Source organism: Chenopodium album, chromosome 17 (assembly GCF_948465745.1).
Source record: "Chenopodium album chromosome 17, dcCheAlbu1.1, whole genome shotgun sequence".
Taxonomy (NCBI): domain Eukaryota; kingdom Viridiplantae; phylum Streptophyta; class Magnoliopsida; order Caryophyllales; family Amaranthaceae; genus Chenopodium; species Chenopodium album.
Window position 1 is genome coordinate 12,142,640 of NC_137850.1, and position 14,120 is coordinate 12,156,759.

Sequence of the window (14,120 nt, forward strand, 5' to 3'; positions counted from 1 at the left end):
TGGCTTCGTTGAGGGTTGGACGGCCTAGGATGATGTTATAGGCGGTCAGTTCCTCAACGACCAAGAATTTGACGACCAGGTGTCGTCCTTTTCCTTTTTCACCCAGCCGGATAGGCAAGTCGATCCTACCGACTGGGTAAACCATCCCACCTCCAAAACTAACCAAGGGGTGGGTAACCGGATGCATACTGCTGAGGTTGTATTTCAGCTTTTGCAGGCACCGGAGACTGATAATGTCCGACGAGCTGCCGGTGTCAATAAAGATTCGACCAACCAGCTGGTTGGCGACCTTACATTCAATGACGACCGGATCGTCATGCGGACGGCGTATCGTGCCCCTGTCCTTCTCAGTGATCAGTACATCTGGGAAGGAGGAACTACCTGCCGCCTGATCATCATCATCATCGTCCATCTTTCGAAGATGGCTCTTGGTGCCCCGGATGGTAGGGCCACCTCATGAGAACCCGCCTGCTATGGTGTAGACCGGCTCCTTATCGGTGTCCGAACTACTAGCAGGCTGGGGTGTCTTAGATGACTGCCCCGGGTTCTTCTTATTAGTCCCTTTGGACTTAAAAATGTAGGACTTTAACATCCTCTTGTCAGCCAGACGGTCCAACGCCCGTTGAAGGCTGAAGCAGTCGTTGGTGTCATGGCCAACTTCCTCATGGTATTGGCAGAATTTATTTTTGTTCCTTGATTGAATGGAACTTTTCATTGGATTCGGCTTCTCTAGAGTCCGCTGGTCCTTGATCTCCATGAGGATGGAGTTGCAGTCCTTGTTAAACTCGTGCTTGGGGACGTACGGTTTAAATTCTTTCTTTTTCTTCTGGGACGGCTGGTCAGAATCACTCACCGTCCAGACCTCTTTTCTCTTTTTGCTCTCATCATTTTTCTTGGCCGGCTATCTTTTTGCCTGTCAGACTTCTTGGCGTCCGACTGGCTACCAGGCGAGCAGAGGTCGGTTGCTTGAATATAGCTTTCCGCCTCCCTCAGGGCCACCTGCAAAGTAAAAGCCCCTTTTCTGACAAAGTCGAACTTAAAGGTCGACCCGTCTTTCAGACCCTTAAAGAAGTCTGTAAAAGCTACCTCATCAGACAGTCCTTGAATCTGAATTCTGGTCAGATTGAACCGCCTGACGTAGGAACGCAATCCTTCCCTCTCTCCTTGCTTAATGGTGCTCAAGTTAAGACTTGTTTTCTTCGCAGGGATGTTCATTGAGAAGTTGGAAGCAAACAAGAAGGCAAGCTTCTTGAAACTATCGATGGAGCCGGCTGGCAGGTTGCCAAACCATTGTTGGGCAATGCCCTTCAATGTAGCCGGAAAGCATCGACACCAAGTGGAATCATCCAACCCCTGTAAACACATGATGTTGGTGTAAGCCATGAGGTGATCTTCCGGGTTGGAGGTACCATCATAAGTACCCACCAACACATTTTTAACCTTGGCCGGCTATACTGCCTCGGTTATTTCCTGGGTGAACGCAGAAGGTTGTTCACCCAGGTGGAGCAGACGAAGCTGCTAGTCTAGTAGCTGGACATTACTGAATGCCGCCTGACCTCCAAAGAGGGTCGGCTGCATGTAATGAGGAGAATACGGACCGTAGACCATAGGTGGCACATACGGTGCATTCCCAATCATCCGAGGGCCAGAATGGACGGTATTACCGCCTGTATGGCTCTCATGCAAGGATTGCACATTCCCTGCAGATGTATTCTTAAAGCTGTCTGAAAAGTTTGATGTAGAAGCTGACTCAGACAGCTGTTGATTCCTCCTGCGGGTGATGATCTCCCGGGCATCAAGAGGTGATTTTTTGTTTCTCACCGGCTGTTCACTCCGGCGGGTATTGTTGGTGTTCGTCTTAGGCAGAAGAATCTTGGACTAATCAATGGTCCCGGCTACCTTCTCCTTAGGATGCGGAGTTGGCTGCCTATTTCTGACTGACTTCCCCTTCTCTGGAGGAGTCTTCCTTGCCGACTGACCCCTGCTTGGGCCAGCCCGACTCTTGGTGATCAGATCCTTAATTTCACCCTTGAAACTAGTCATGAATTTCATGAGTTCGTCTCGAGTGATTGGAGCAGATCCACTGGCCGTATGGGTTTCCCCTTCCGGCTGTCCAAGGGGTCGGTTTGTACCCGCCTGGCTGGCACCTTGCTCTAGAGTGTCTCTGGGCCGGATGCGCTTGGTTATCAGAGAGCCATCACTGGCTATATAAGTTTTGACCTGAGGATCGTTGTCCTCTTGGTCAATACAGACTTCCGGTTGGTCTATCGGATGCTCAGGAGGTGGTACAGACTCTTGAACCATCCTTGAGGTACTCTCCCCACAGACGACGCCACATGTTTTGGGTATTTTTGTCCCTCAAGAGAGTTACGTCACAAAGACTGGTCCGACTCGAGTTGTACCTGCAAAAACACAGAGACTTCGGGTGGTAGAGCTCTGCCTCCGAAGATCAAGTTAGTAACTTGAAGAGGAGTAAAAAGTGCGGAAATTTAGGTAAGGATCTGCTTGGATTCCAAGCTCAGGTATTCTCTGATGTAAGAGAATAAGGATGTAACAAAATGGGGGGATATCTCCAAAATGGGGGGATATCTCCCTATTTATAGGGTCGTTGGGAAATGTGCCCCTTCCTAGGTCATTCTGACCTAGGACAAATGGGCTGCGCCGCAAAGATGCGGATTTTGGGGAACTGGGCCTTTAAAGGCCGCTTTTCAGAGAGAACATCTGGGACCGCCACGTGTCAGCCGGGGATTGATCTGGGGTGACCTGCCAGCCCTTGACAAGTGACACTCCCTCATTGGTCCAGATGTTAAGGGTAAAAATACCCCAAACACAATTCATCAACATAATCTTCATCAATTTCCCTAGAGTAAAATCTAAGCTAACATGATGAATAAAAGCATAGAAAAACAAGGTAAAATGAGAAATAAAGCAAGAATCAAACAACTAATCTAATTAACTACTCAAATCAACAAGAAAATATGCAAAAAGAAGAATTAAAGGAAAGCAATAAAGATGAGAGAAACTTAGAAAGGCTCATTGAATGTATGAGAAGAGATTCCACAAATTGCTTCTTCAACCTCTCAAAATTCCATGGAAATTCAAGCTTTCTCTCTCTAAAACTATTCCTAAAATAGAGAGAGAAAATCCTAATTCTAACCCTAGGAGAGAGAAAATAAGAGAGAGGCTAAACTAATCTAAAGTGAGTTAATTGTTGAATAAAAGTTGATAGAGAAATAACCCCAAAAGGGGTATTTATATACAAGCTAAATAAAATAAAAATAAAGAAAAGAAAGGAATAGAAAATAAAAGAAGTAAAAAATAGAAAAGAAATAAAAGAAAAAGGAAATAGAAAAGAAATAAAATAAAATAAAAAGAAAATAAAATAAAAAGGAAAACAAAATTAAAAACCCACAAAATCCCATCAGACTCCCCATCTCCTCTTCTTCGAATCCCATGGCTGCTCTAATTTAATCATCACCCATGCAATCATCATCATCAACGACCACATCAATTGTCATCTCCATTCGATAATCAATCATAGCCGTTCAAATCCTTGATTTAATTGCGACCGTCGAAGCTCATTAATTCCGTATAATTGGACCCGATAAAACGGAGCGGCCGCTCACACCTTCTACCTCGAATTGGTGGAATTGAATGAATGAGGAGCGTCCGCTTCGTAAATGCTAAGTGCCCGCTCTAAAGGGTCTGCAATTTGGGGCTAATTGGAGTGAGAATTGCTGCGGTGCGGCTGGCCTGTTGGTTTGGCAATGCAATGGGCTGCTATTACAATTGTTGCGGAGGTAATTAGAGGTGGTTTGAGGTCGGTACTGCTGCTGGTAGGTGATGTGACGGTGGCTGGGAGCAACGTGGGGAAAACGATGGTGAGATTGGAGGTGAATTGGAGGTGGTGCGCCGCAGCTGTTATTGACGGTGGTCAGAACAGGGGGTTGTGGTGTTGCTATTGTGTGGCCGCTGGTGGTTTGGGCGGTTGTGCGAGGTGGAGCAGATGGGAGAAACAGAGGTGTTGTCTGTGTGAGGATGGGTGTTGCGAGGGGTTAATTGTGGTGGTCAGTAATGCAATTGCTGTTGGCTAATTGGAAAGGAAGAAGGAGCAGTGGAATAAGTTGTTCGCTTGGTGTGGTGGAGGATCGGTGATTATGGGGTGTAGGTTTAGGTGGCAGCAACTTTGGGGCTTGGAAGGTTGATGTGCTAGTTCTTGAATCCAACCAAACACTAAAACTCGAAACATGACTTTAAATTGTAACACTTGCCTTAACTCGGACAATCACCTACACAATCAACGAAACACGAGGGAGATTCGGAAATAAAATAAAATAAAACAAATCCTTATAACCTATAAAAGCACCAAGACACTCAAAAAAATGAAACTCCTTATGAATAGTGTTCTACCTATATTACCCCTAGATTTGTGTTTGCATTTCCTTATCTACAGTGTGTTCCCTGATTCACCCTCCAAATATTTTACATGTGCACATGGGTTTTTGGTTTTCCTTTCTACACACTCTTTCTCTCTCCTCCACACTTCTCACTTTCTCAGTATCTCTCATCTTTTTTCTCCTTATTGCAATGGAGCCAACTAACGTCCTCTGCCTCTTCCTTCGACTCAGGTTCAGCCTCAGATTCTTCTCAAGGGTATTGTCTTTGAAATTAACTATTTCTAGGGTTTTAAAATTCTTTTGATTTTTCTGTTTTTTTGGTTTTACTTAGTTGGGATTTGGGATATTGACGATTTAGGTGAGTAAATATTTCAATTTGTTTGCAAGTTTACCCCATTTCAGTCCCTAATTTCGTCCCCATTACAATCAAAATTTCGTATTAATTTTCAATTTAATTTTACAATATACTCAATTTAGGGTTCTTCCAATGTGAATAATTGAACTATTGATTAATTTGGGCTATTTCTAGGGTTTATTGTTTATTAATTGAGTTTGTATATTCAATTTTCTTAGATTCGTAATAGTTATCCTATAAACCCTAATGTACTCAAAAATGTAAGATAAGGCGTTGTCTTTGTGTAATTTGGGATTAATTTCTCTCTACTCCATTGAAGGCTTGAAGCACGCTCTCTGAATTCTCCATTGATTCAGTTTCTATTTATCTAAGCTCTTCATTGAAGGCTTGCAGCGTGCTATGAGCTTAATCTCCTCCATTAAACCAGCTTCTTGAGGTAAGGTGTTTATCCTTTTTATAATCACCAATATCTTTGGACAATCTAGGATATAGCTTTAATTTTCGTAGAAAACCACGAATCCTTTTTGTGCTATGTTTTTCTGGTTACTTTTCTTAATTAATTTTCTCAAATTTGATTGAAAATCAAACTATTGAGGATATTTCTCCCTTTTCATTCATCTGGGTATCTATGTCCGTGAAATGATTTGATATTATTATGGTAGTATGATCTTATATGATAGTAATTGTTAGTTCTATTTTTCTTGCATTTGTCATTACCTCATAAAACCCAAATGGTAGATGATTGATGTTTGTATTTTTACTTATTTTGAGAGAATTGATTGATTGAAAATCTTCTTGAAGGGTGTTTTTATCATTTATGTTATTATTTATTGTGACACTTGAGAAATACCGATGTATCGATTAGGATTTGGGTTTGTCATAGCATAGTTAGACTTAAAAAAAAAAAAAAAAAGAAAGAGAAATAGAGATATTCAGAGGGAATGGAGATATATTGATGATTGAATTTTCTTTTGTATTTGGGAATTAATGAATTGATAGCCATATTAAATTGCTTTTGTCTTGTGAGAAATTGATGGGTTGATTAGAATTTTTTATTTTTAACAGCACAATAAATGAATGTATACGAGAATATTTAAAGAATAAGGAGAATGATTGCGTTGAGGGAATGGGATGAAATGATTATTTGTTTCTCTCTAATTTGAGAGAACTGATTCATTGAAGGGGGGTATTATGTTACTGAATTTTCTTTTTCCCTTCAATTATGATCAGTTACAAGAAGGTTAACCATGCTCAAGGCGGACAATCAAGAGGAAATTTTGGACCTGTGACTCCTGATTTTAATGCTGCTACCAGTTCACGTTATGCAGAAAATGGTGGCCATGTACAGTCCACATTACAAGGTGGGTTTATTTCTTTGAGTGGTTCGGGGGAGAGGGGGGTCAATTTCCTTTCAACAATTTGTTTGGTTTTAATAATTGTTATCCTTTTATTTTCGGTAATATGGCTGTTTGTAAGATTAGTCCCTTGCTGTTTTCCTTGCTCCTTATTGTTGTTAGATAATATAGAACATTTAACATATCTGACATTAGTAAGCTTAGATCATTGTAGGAACATAACCGCTACGTATTTTGCAGTTTAATTATGTACTTTCAGCCTACTTTGCAACTTGAATCTGAATTTAGTTGTCCCACTAGAATCAAAGATTTTGGACTGAAGTTATTGAAGTATAGAATATATGGTAGGATATTTCATGGATATGGACTTTTTTCAGTGATTAAATTCTCAAACTTAGAATGAGGATTATATCGGTTGATGAAATCATTAGTAGCATCAAATGGGTATCAGTCATTGTTTTCTCCAAAACTTAAGGAACTTTGTCTATTATTCATTTTTTGGCTCCTTGATTTGATAGTATTAGTTTGTGAAATAGCATGGTTTATACTATCATTTTCAATTAATGTTGCTGTATTTTCAGTATCTAACATTGTGACTTTTGTTGGTCTAAATGGATGAACAAAATTCCTTTATCTTTGTTTGCTCATTTGGTTTTCCTTTTTTTTTTTTGGCAGCATTGAGGCAGCTTCTGCTGAACATCCCACCGCTGATGCCTTTATCCAATTTGTTTCTTATAGAAGGTTAATTTCAATCATTCTCCGATTGTTATTTTTTGTTAATAAGTTGATATGTGCTATGCACCCGTCAAATTTAGTTTGAAATTCTGAATTTGATCCCTGGATAATATGGTTAGGAAAGAGGAAAAAAATTAGGAGATAGTTGTATTTCCCAACTCTGATTGTATACAGGAAAAAGCTAAACTATACAAATAATATTTCTGGGTGATTGTTTCATAATTTGGTGATTATTTGACCGTTGTGGGTGCTAAATTATGATTCTTGATATGATTTGTGGGATTAGATTTTGGTTTATGTGCTTATTTTTCTATGTTTCTATAATGCTTTATTCACTGGGTTTTGTTTAATTTTTACTGGTTATTACTCTGAAATATTTCAGTTTTCATTAATTGATTTCCTTATGTTATAGCCCCCTCACATATTAACTTAATTCTGTATTTGTGGTTTCTTTTCTCATATGGATATTTATGAAGAGCTCAACCTCTATAGGCTGCACTTAAAGATGACAAACAATCAAAAGTTTTTTTTTTCCAATAAAGTTTTTGGAATGCAAACTGCTCAATCCATTTTGTGAAGCATTTTAGGGCTGCTGCCTTGAGACATTTCAGCAAACAGAGTGAGTAAAGGAAGCTTCTGGGTTGGTGGAGAAGTAAGCAGTTTTAAGAAATGAAAGTTGGCCCTTGCATTATCTGGTTGGGCCTATGCTGGAAAGGTCTCTTCCATTGATTATATTCCATGTAAGTTCCATGTTAACTGCTATCTCATGACTCTAATTGTGTTGGACCTGTTACTATTATGTTTTTTCGTGGGTTTGGAGGGGCCAAACAAAAAAGCTTGCTATGGCGCTATGTTTTTATGGCAATCTTATGATGCATTTGATTATAGTTTAGTGTGCTAACCCCTTTGAGACCAGCTTACATGGTTAGTTGTAAGATAGAATAAACTTAGATAACACCATTCTGAGCAAGCAAGAATGGGCTTTTGCAAGATATGTTGCATCACCTCATCTTTCATCAGTGATAATAATGCAAGATTCCTAATTGTTCTCTCTTGGCCAGATTCACTTGCCTTTTTCCAATTGCTATAGAAGTTCAAAAGGCTTATGTAATGAAATCATGTTTTTGGGATAGTGGATCAAAGGTTGCTCTGGTTGGTTGTAGAATTTTGTCTAACAGAACTGATGCAGTGAGTGCTAGACATTTTTAAATAAAATTTGACATAGTTTTGTTTGGTATAAAAATTTCATTATTATTGTGGAAAAATTTATGAGTGATGGTTACTTTCTTAATTTGTGTAATTTGATGAAGATATAATAGACTATAGCTTATAGGTTGAATAGATGCATTCACTAGCTTTGTAAATCTACCGGCATGTGGTTGGTTGTGGTTTTGGGCCGAGGTTTTATGTATTTTATTTGGTAGTAATCTACTAATCTTTTGTGCTTGTGAATCTTGGGTCATTTTGGTAAATGGTAATCGCTATTTGTTCTAATTATTAAATATCTTTTGTGATACCTTAGGCAAGCTAGAATATCTGTAAACCTTAAGCTTTATATATATTGTTTTCTTATTCAATAGATGGGAAGAACAAAGGTCTCTTAACCACAAAACAGAATGAGCAAGAGTGAGTGGAATACTGAGATGTGATGATAGAAGTAGTCAAGAAGAGTAGAGTTGACTTGACAAGAGCATCTTCTATGATCTTAGAGGCAATCATGATAATTTGGGTGTGGCTTTCATTGGTGGCAGCTTTGAATTTTTTTTTTCCAAACTACAGTCTAAATGCCGAGGCAGGAAGAACTGGACATATAAACTGGACATACCATAGCCAATGATCAAGGTAACAGAATCACCCCTTCTTGGGTGGCTTTCACTGACACTGAACGATTAATCGGAGAAGCGGCTAAGAATCAAGCATCCCTTAACCTGGATCGAACCGTTTTCGATGTTAAGCGTCTTATTAGTAGAAAGTAAGTCATATATTCGGAATTAATTGTCATGTTGATGGTATAATTTAAACCAGTTATGTAACGATTTATTTTGGACATATGGTATGTAACAAAAATAGGACTTACTATTTTTGGTAATTGATGTAGGTTTGATGATCCTGTGGTTCAAAATGTTGCCTTAACTTACAAGGTTGTTAATAGAGAAGGGAAGCCTTATATTCAGGTGAAACTTAAGGATGTGTTAAAGTGTTTAGCCCTGAGGAAATCAGTGCTATGATCTTGCAAAAGATGAAGGAGACTGCTGAGTCTTATCTTGGTAAAACGGTTAAACACACAGTCCTGTTCCACACAATTTCTTTAGTTTGCCTACGATATTAACTATCGTTTAAGGTTACGTACTTCGTATAAGTTTTATTTAAGTATTCGTTACTATATCAGTATTGACAAGTAATTGTACATTGATGGTTTTTTTTTTTTTTTTTTTGTTATATTCTTTCCCTTAATTTCTTCCTTCCCCTTAAAGAGTAAACTACTCCATTCTTATCTCCTCCCTATTTATGTTGCTATATACAAGTACTCGTAGTATTTTTTTATCTTTATCATGCATTGATTCTCGAATGCACAGCTCGATGAAAGTGTGGCTTCTTTTTTTAAGTATTTGATTCCTTATATGTTTTTTACGAGTATTATTCTGGATTTTAACTCTTGTTCTCTTGTTTGCAAATTAGGAAAATCTCGCTCGGAAATCTGCTTTGTTTCAAGATGAGCACGAGCAAGCTTCATAACATCGGTATTCTAGAACTCAAATAATACCCCATTGTCTTTGGGATTTAACAATAACTTTTATTTTTGGGAATATGATTTCATTTTAGGGATTAATTAGAATTATCCTTTAGTAGAGCGGCTCATCAACACAAATATGCCATCTCTGTCGTGATTTTTTTCGAAAATTGTAAGCAATAATTTCCTACTAATTTTTATTTTACTTTAAGGTTATAATTGGAATTTCACTTATAATCTAATTTTTCATTCTAACTTATTTGAGTATTAATAGATCCAATCTATATTCTATACTCTTTTGAATAAGTTTATTTCTGCCTTTAGAAGAGTATATACTACTTTTGATTTTTAATTATTTGCAACTTTAGAGCAGTATATATTTCCAGTTTTTTCCTCTAAACCTTTACTTATTTTATTTTATTTTATTTTTTATTTATTTATTGTCCTATGGTTCCAGTCTTGCAGATCAATTCAAGAACATGAGGGAAGACTCTCTAGACTGGCACTTTTTCTTTGTTAAATTACCTCATTCCTCTAAACCTTTTTTTATGAAGAAACGGAACAGAAAGCACAAGAATAAGAATAACATAACATCAACCAGATATATGTATAACAAGGATGAAGATATTGTGATTATTCGATCACTCACATTAGATGCAGTCTAAAATTCTAAACTTTAATACAGTCTAAAATTCTAAACTTTATCTTTGCACTTTGCATTGCTAACATTTCCCGTTCAATTCAAAGCACCACAACTTGCTTCTATTTTTATTTTTTCTTTGATTGATTATGGATTTTTCAGTACTAATAGAAGTATCATTTTAAGTATAGTTTTGTTAGAAGTGATTTTACTAAAGTGATCATGTAAAATTACATTGTAGAAAGAAGGCAAAAGTGTTCTTTTACAAGCTTATATATTTATATCTTGTGGTAATTTTTAATTTGGTATTCTTTATTAATTTTTTAATTTGAAAATACAATTAAATTAATTATTGTTGGCTTGTTGTAGAGAGAGATCACTTAAGAAAATCAGAGTAATTAGCTTGAAAAGGCTCATCGAACCACTTAAGCTTATTATGGCATGTTCTGATTTACTAAACTAAGCTGTACCGAACTAAATTGAACTGAACTAATTGGAGCTGAAGTACAATGAATATTTTATGAGAGAAGGAAATTAAGAACTGAACTGATTGGAGTTGAATTGAACTGAACTGACATTAAGCTGAAGAGAACAAGCCTTTACTTTTTCTTAAATTACTTATGAAAATGAAAATAAGAAAATTTAGCTTAGGAAATTAATTACTAAAATGCTAAAAAGAAAGAGAGATCACTTAAAAACTATCACATAAGAAGAAATATCACTTGAGAAGAAAGATCACTAAAGAAAAGTAAGATAAGTTAAGAAAATCAGGGCAATTAGTTTATGGGAGAAACTTAGGGCAATTAGCCTAGAAGAGGGAGAGAAAGAAACCATACTTGAGAGAGACCACTTAAGAAAGATCCATCACTAAGAAAGTTAGGGCGATTAGCGTATAAAAACGAAATTAGCTTAAAAAAAGTTATTAGGGCGTGTTCTCTTCACCTTAAAAAAAAAAATATGTTTCAAGTTTAACAAGTTTATACAAGTTTCAATAAGCTCTAATAAGTTTAATTTGGTCTAATGAGTTTTAATAAGTTAAATAAGGCCTAATTAGTTCTAATAAACTCTAATAAGTTCAATCAGATCTAATAAATTCCAATATTTCTGTTTAAAGCTCATTCTCTCATATAGGGGTAGTAGAGTTACGGTAACAGATGGCCAGAAAACCCTAGTCACTTGAGAAAAATCATTTATGAAAATAGGGTCAATTGGCTTTGGAGAGATGAGAGACTAATCAACAAAAATCACATACAAAAATCAAGGCAATTAGCTTAGAAAAAAGAGAGAAAGAGAGGGGCACTTAAGTAAGATCACTTAATAAAATTAGGACAATTAGCTTAGGAAAAGGCTTAGTAAAATAAGAGTGGGAGAGAGAGGGAGAGAGAGAAAAATATTTAAAATCAACCAAAAAAATCTCAAAAATAAGAAAACTAACCTGTGTTTAGAGAATAAAAAACAACTTGCACTAAATTCTTCTTGTAATCCATCAAAAATTATAGTGTATTGATTTAAGTCAAAGTTCATTTTTTTTTTAATAATTGTCAATGATTTTTGAAATGATCTAATTTTAAACAAAAAAACAATAGACTAAACAAAAAGCTCAAAAATTATAATATTAATTTTAGTCAGAGTTAAATTTGTAACGTTGTTTATATATAAGGTTTACCTACTAATATTAAAATTGATAATCATCAGCACAATTTCTTTCAACTAATACAAATTCACAAAAAACACATAATGTAAAGTGATTGTTACAAAGTTTTAAAACCAAAACACTATTCTCCATATAATTAGTTATATTTAATATACATGACCTCACTTGATATTTATTCTAAATCAACTAACACTTAAAGTTAGCACCAAAATAACATAACTAAGCTAAAATGACCAATTTATTGCACTTTCTTAATAGAACACACTTTATTTTTTCACCTTACCAAAAACACATTATCATTTATTATTTAAAATTCCTATGAAAAAATTCTTTTCGATTTCATAACCTCCTTGGATACAAAAAAGAAAAACCCCCATATTGCCACACCTCAAAGCAAGAAATACACGCCATGTTTCAAACTAGCAACGCACGCGTAGCGCCGCGATCCACTCTAGTTAAAATAAAATGCTAAACTAAAGTAAATAAGAAAACGAGAGAAGTTAGAAATTATTAATAACAAAAACTAAGAACTTGAGCTACAAACATTGTAAAGACAGAAATATAAAAATAAATTACGAAATTAAACTAAAAACTATTAAAAACTACAAAAATACTCAAAATAAAGAACGAATAAGGAAAATACGAAAAAGAGAGAAATAAAGCCTAAAACTAGGGAAATTATTTAGAAACTAAACCGAAAAATAAGCATAAAAATACCCTAAAAGTGACAAAAAAGTCACTTATCACCTACTAGGTTCATGATCGTATACTAGGTTCATGCACCTGTTTTTTCCAATCATAAAAATAAGTGGATCGAAGTTTGTCTTACCTATTTTCAAATGTCTATTTTTCCCTCTTCCTTTCTCAATTTCGATCAGTGCATCAAACCATTAAGTGAATTTATTTTATTTCACAGTACTTGGTCAAGGAGCAAGGGTAGATTAATACGTTTCGAGTCATTACTGCAACAATCTCTTAGATCTAAGAGGCGTTCAAAGAAAACTTCGCCATCTCCACATTACTTATCACCTTCAAACTACTTTCAATTCGTTCCAATGGCCACTAAGAAAGATATTGAGAATATCAACAAATCAATCGATGCACTGTCTACCATGATGCAAACCCTTACCACTAGGGTCACTACCATGGAACAAAACAAGGTCACTGTTGTTACCCTTGACAAATCGAAAGAACAGATGAGCAAGATTTATGAGGATTTCACCTATGTGGAACAGCCTCCCACTCCTTTGAATATGAAGGACAGACTCCCTAAAAAGTTATCCGCTGCTGATATTCCAAAATTCAAGCTTACTGCAATCCAATATTACATTTGAAGGCCTTTTCTACAACCATGGCTCTCAAGGGATTAGACGTAACACTCTTCCCTACGGTGTTCCCTCTCTCCTTAGAGCATGCTTGCCAACAATGGTTTTATTCTCTAGATGCCAAGCATACTACAACTTGGCAAGATGTCACCGACAGTTTTATGAATCGTTACAAGTGTAACATTCAAACCAGAACGTCTGAACGTGAACTCTCCATTCTTAAACAGAAAGAGAATGAAGGCTTCACCGCTTATCTGAACAGGTGGAGGGAAATAGAAAGAAAAATAGATGATTTGCCTTTTCATCCAAAATCTGACTCACAAGTAAAAGAAACATCTCAAATTTCTGCCATTGAACACTTTTGAAGTTGTATATGATATCGGCATCAATATCGAGGATGAGCTAAATAAAGACTGCTGGTAGTTGTAGGGAATAATTTCAAGCATCCCACACTTGAGCCCTACTGTGATCATACACGTAAGCATGGTGGCGTCCAAAGGGAAGGAAGCTAGAGCAAAAGAGTCGCCAACAAGTTTTAGGAACTTGTAAACCGTTCACAGGGTGAAGGCAACTTCGAACTTGGCTATGTGTGTCTAAATCTCGTGATGGACGTATGGTGTTTTGAAAAGGCAAGGCTTAGAAATCAAGAAAGATAAAGAAAGAATAAGCTTTAGCTTAGAGAGAGAAGAGATGGTGATTGTTGGTGATTGAAAACGGTGAATAACGACCCTATTTATAGAGAAAAATCGACTGTGAACGATGAAAAAGAGTCAGAATTTGACTCGGAGTAAAACAGGTTCTGTCGCGACGTGACAGCCTTCATCGCGACGCGACAACGTCATCGTGACGCTACAGACTACATCGCGACGCGACAGCCCCATCGCGGCGCGTTGGACCTTATCATGACGCGATGGATACTCTACGATAA

At 36.8% G+C, this 14,120-nt stretch overlaps 1 long non-coding RNA gene across 7 annotated transcripts; it reads left to right on the forward strand.

Annotated features, from left to right (window-relative positions):
* Positions 1-4,495: 4,495 nt before the first annotated feature.
* On the forward strand, positions 4,496-10,277 carry LOC145589499 (uncharacterized). Of its 7 annotated transcripts, none has more exons than XR_014101692.1 (8): positions 4,509-4,653; positions 5,072-5,188; positions 5,983-6,113; positions 6,783-7,582; positions 8,423-8,814; positions 8,941-9,183; positions 9,522-9,745; positions 10,031-10,277. It is a non-coding gene; the product is annotated as an uncharacterized LOC145589499 (long non-coding RNA). The 7 variants fall into 7 exon arrangements; XR_014101694.1 differs by having other exon boundaries at positions 8,941-9,109; XR_014101689.1 differs by having other exon boundaries at positions 6,783-6,848; positions 7,319-7,582; positions 8,941-9,745.
* The last annotated feature ends 3,843 nt before the right edge of the window (positions 10,278-14,120 follow it).